Source organism: Gavialis gangeticus, unplaced genomic scaffold (genome assembly GCF_001723915.1).
Source record: "Gavialis gangeticus isolate Ggan-Ray unplaced genomic scaffold, GavGan_comp1, whole genome shotgun sequence".
NCBI lineage: Eukaryota > Metazoa > Chordata > Crocodylia > Gavialidae > Gavialis > Gavialis gangeticus.
Genome location: NW_017729001.1, coordinates 11,567,661 through 11,573,015, shown reverse-complemented (window position 1 = coordinate 11,573,015; position 5,355 = coordinate 11,567,661).

Sequence of the window (5,355 nt, the reverse complement as noted above, 5' to 3'; positions counted from 1 at the left end):
TTTTTTTTTTTTTTTTTTTTTTTTAATGAAACAACTTGTGGTTTAAAATCTTAGGCCAGTTTCTTGCGATGTTTTAGTTGGTTTAATAAAAGGTATAATCTCTGAAACAAGAGGTCTACAGTGTTGCATGGAGAAATGAAGGCACTTTAGCCTTGTATTGAAAAGTAAGTTTGGTCATTAGCAGGATAACGTTCTGTACAACAATGTCGGCCTTGTGGGCTTTGGGGTACTGAATTCTTTCTCTTCTCCAGGCAAAACTTCTTGTTCTGAACAAGTCTGTGGGATTGTCACCTGTAAGTATTCTTGTAACTCATGCTGTTGTACAGAAATGTTTGTTCTGCTTCTACCTGGTGTTGACATCAACACTGGCTTTTGCAGTGTGTCCTGGTGATTTGTTGCTGAATACTGGTCGGTCATTCATATGGACAGGGAAAGAGGCATTTTTAACTTCTTCAATAGCTTTGTCGAGGGAGGGATGGGGTGATCAGATCCAAGAGCACTTTTTTGTTTAGAGCGGGAATTGTAGAAGGAATAAACGTCAGTGTGAGGTGGCAGGAAGGGCCTGAGTGCTGCCTCCCAGCACCATACCTCTGTCCTCTCTTTCCATGTAACTTGCTCAAGACTTACCATGCTGCTTCTGCAAGTTATGTCCTGATGCAAAACCCATTGAATCAGCAGAAATTAGATGGATGTCTCTTGATTTCAGTGGGCTCTGGACTAGGCCAGTTATTCTAAGTGTAGCAAAAATTGAGTGGCATAATATCATTGGGGTATCTTACTGTTATTCCATGCGTTATACCCATGACCTCTTAATTTATCATCTGGAGCATAACTGTATAAAGTAGGATAACTCCCTGGAAGTGGAATCAAGGCACTGATGCTTCATTGAGTCAAAAGGTTGCATTATTATTGCAGATTCTCCACACAGTTATTTTTTGCTCTGAAATGTTGACTTTTATTTGTACATAAAGACACTAAACAAGAGCCAGACAACACAAAAGTATTGTTGTTATGCCCATCGATAGTGTAATCATTCTCACAAGCCAGTCAGAATCAGTAACTAGCACTTTTCCTGTGGTTTGGGCTGTTTGAGGAAGATTACAACTACAATCCAGTTTTTAAACACGTCATATCATGTTACTGAAACTATATCCATGTGTCAGTTAAAATAACCAAGCTCCCTAACCAAGAACACTATAAACAGCTGCTGAAGTCTATAACATGTAGGCAATGTTGTGTTTCAGACCAACTAAGTTCTTGGAACATTCGGAGTAAGCCGAGGTCCATAGAGCAGGGCTGTAAAAGGTGTTACACTGGCATGTTTATCCTGTTTCTTGGGCCAGGGCTCATTGAATGTGCTGAGCCAGGCACAGGAAATGGGGACTTGTATATAACGTTCAGTTCAGCGAGGCACACCACTGTAGATCCTGCTCACTTGGCTCTACCGACTTCTGGAGGAGACCTTAGTTCTTCCATTCTGGGGTTACGTGGCAAATCTCTGTCTTTATTATCCTTCTGCTCTCAAAATCCATTTGGATTTGAGACCTGTACAAAGCGACTGTAGCAGAACCAGCTCCCTGGGGCTAACTCTGCTTCAGAGGGTGCATGCAGCAGCACAGTAACTGCTCTGTCAGACAGACCCCTCCAGCTACTGATGGGTAGCCCAGGTTTTTATTGCGTCTCTTCAGACACAGTCTGTCACTGCTAAGTTTTTGCAGTGCTTCTCTTCATCTGAATTTAGTCTGTCTCAAGTGCTCTCGGCTTCCTCAACCCCCCTCTGGTCTTTAATTCTGTAGTTAAAATGCACAGAAGCATCTTCCATTTTTTCAGGAACAGGCTAATGAAGATGCAGTTTTTGTGGCTGGAGAAGATGCAGAAGGGTGGCTTTGGCTATGACAAGTGCGAAGCAACTGGAAACAGTCCAGATCCTCAGCTTGAGTTTTTTTGTTTTTTTTTTCCCCCTTCCTTCCTGGCATTTTGAGCCCACCTCCAGGAAAGCCCATACAAGTGCTCTTTGTTGTGCTCAGGAGAGGCCCTAAAAAGGCTGGTAAATAGACACTGAGCAAGGATTAGTTCAGCGTTCTAGAAAAACTCTCGTAATCCTCCCTTCTCTTCAGCTAAGCCCTGTCTCTGTACTGTGGCCTGTCTAACCCCCTTCTGACTTCACATGGCGAAGAGATGCAGTTATAATTGCAGTGCTGCTGCTTCTAATTTCTAGCATCTGTTGTGCTGAAATGGTCTCCTCTGTGGAGGCCGAGTACTGCTGAGAGCAAGCAGCAAAAACTGACCTGAAAAGTTGTTTCCAGCCAGCTTGCAGAAGTATATCTGACTCCATGCGGCAGCCTCCGCACTAGGATTGGTTACTCTGCTGCTGGACGTTGGACAGATTCACTGAAATGTAATTGCTCTGGATACAAAACAACTTTACTTGCAGAGATGAGAGCATCTGTTCTAGGCTTTCGGGCTTAATAGCAGCAGTCTCTCTCCTGTGGCAACTGTGGGCCAGCCAGACCCTTCTGGGTTTATAGTAAAAACAGGCCCTGTGTCCCACTTCCTTGTGCTACCACCCCTCCTCTCAGCAGTTCCTTTTGTCCTTGGCTCTTTGATCTGGCAGACTCTTGGCATCTTGGGCTGAGCATCAGACTAGTCTGCAAGCTGCTTTGGCTTCTCTGGTTTTCCAGAGGTTATCCAGGGTCTAAGAGGTCCTACTTTCATGTTTCCCTTCTTTTGTGTTTTTTTTTTTAATTCAATTAAATGCATCAGCTGTTTGATTGCATGGATCTCTTCTGTGGAATCCACAGCTGAAATGCACTAATCGGTGAGAGAGACAAGCTTATTTTGTAGCAAAAACACTGCTGATTGGAGCTTGTTCCTAGCAGAGTTATCTACGAAAGGTCACTAGTGTATGGTGGGACGAGCACCTACCAGAATGGGTAATGAATCTGAATTTGGTTGTGTGCGAATTGCTTTGTGATGCTTTTTGGGAAATAGCCTTGAGCTGGAACATTACTCATTCACGGCTTGCCTGGAAGGCCACGGTCCTCCTCCTCCTGACAGAGAACTTTTGGGTTCCATAAACACCTGCAGCTTATTTGAAGACACTGCACTCATTCACCTGAAGTGGCATCGCAGAAGAGTCTCTAATGCTCTGCCTTCCCGCCTTATTGAGTCTGAGTGAACCAAAAATAGGAAGACTCTATATTAGGTTGTACTCCCACAGGCCCCCGCTTGTACAAAAACTATCAATTGGGATGTTCCAGGTACAACAAGCTTTAAGCCGTTAAGAACCTGGATTTTAAACTCTCTTAAATAATGGTCTGTTTAAATCTGTTTCCAACTGCTTGGCCAGACAGCATGGGGGGGCATGGACTGCATTCAAACTGTATTAGAAATGCAGGTTGGCCATTTTGCCGCCATACTGGCCAGTCAAGTGTTGTTGAACAGATTCGTATGAGCTCTGGTTATATACTGTTTTCAGACTTAGTTATCAACCCAGGCAAGAAGTTCATGCCACAGAGATCAGGGGAGCAGCATGGCACTGGGTGCTGCAGTAGGGACAGCTGTGCGTATTGTAAACTTAACTGGTTTTCTTTTTTCTCCAAGTGATGCCCAACTCTCCTATCAACCGCCCAGAGATGGTTCATTAGCACTTTGTTCTCCTTGCACCTAGGGACAAGCATCTGTGAAAATACAGCCCTTCCTTGCATCTGTGCTACTGGCTGGCAGACTCTGCTTTCGGGTGAGCTGAGAGAAGGAAACAGAATCGTCCAACAAGGCGCAGTGCCTGCGAACTGTCGAATCACCTGAGCAGCTTTGTGATCTCTTCCTATGTATACAGTAAAATGTCTAATGGGCGAGAGGTTTTCTGGGTCACTAGCAGCCTGCCATTGCAGGAGTGTTCCCTATTGCCCATCTCTAGATCTTTAGTTCAGTCTAGCTGGAAATCACACTGAGGACTTCTTTTAATCACTTCCTGGTAAAGACTTGTCCAATAGCTGTTTGGGTCAGAAGTTTTTGAGCCCCTTTGCAGTTTGTGTTGTGTGGAGTAATGGGAGGGCACTTGGGACAGGGGGGAGCAAATGGCTGTGCTGGTAGTTAAGGGACTCCCCTTATCAAGGAGGGGGAGACCTGGGTTCCTGTCCCTGCTCCAACAGGAGGGGTTGAGGGAGCCCACTTCAGCCGGATGTGGTGCATGTGCTCTTAAGAGGTTCAGTAAAGGTTCAAATTCCCTTACACAAAAGAAAAACTTGGACCTAGATCTCCCACTGAGCAATAGGGTAAACATGATGTGCTTTTCATATAGGGTAGAAGGCAGGGCTTTTGTAAGCAACAGCTTCCTTTGTCAGGTGCTACAAATAGACCGCAGGGAGCAGGGTTTTACACAGAAAGCATTACCCTCTCTCTCCATACAGGCTGTTAGACATGGTATGAGGCCATCTTCCAAGTAAAATAGGTAGTGCATAGTTCTGCTTAAAGAGGATGGATCTCTTTTCTCCCATCTTTTCTGTTCCTGATCTGTGTTCACTGCTCAGTTAACTGCAACTGGTAGTTAGATAATGGATCTCGTTCACTTCCTACCTACATGTGAAGCTTTCCTCTCTTGCAAGTTTAGTGGTGCTTTCATGGCGTGTTCTCTTTGCAGTGAGGCTACAAGCTAAATGATGGAAGTGCTAAAGGTCCTTATGTGCTTTCACACACAATTCACATACTTCTGGGGGGAGACTAGTTCTTTCCAGGTCTTTTTCAATTAATTGTGGCTCAGATAGTATGACCCAAGGAACACTGGGATAGACCTCTGGGTGTTGTAGTGTCACTGGGTGTGGGGGCATGCAGCCACTAGCAAGGGCACTCCAACCCAGGCATGGCTCTGCCCTGTAGCTCTTTGCATGCAACTGGGTTAGTCTGCAGTAAAGTCCCTGTAAGTGGAATAGAAAAGGCCTGAGTTTGGTGGTTTGTTTGTTAGGGTGAGGAATACTTCTACATTAGGTGTGATGAACCAGAACGCCTTGGCTCTGCTTTTGCTTGTGTTGAATTCAGCTAAACTCAGGTGAATAGAGACCACTGCTAGGCTTGTGTGTGCGCTTTTCCAAAAAGCACGGGACAGTTATGGTGCAAAACCTCTCAGCTGAAGGCTTAAAATGGGCAGATCCCTGCATGTAGTCACAGAGGATGAGGGCAAAGTTTCAGCCATGTTTCCTCACTGAGGTTAAAGGACTATGAAACTGACTCCCTTAAATGTTCCAAGGAGTTCTCCAAGTACGTGCGAGGCCAGAACACAGCCATTGCCACCCTGCCCTACAGCAAGAGTACTCCTCACCCTTCTGGTCTCCCCAGTTGCTCCCCTCATTCCCAGTG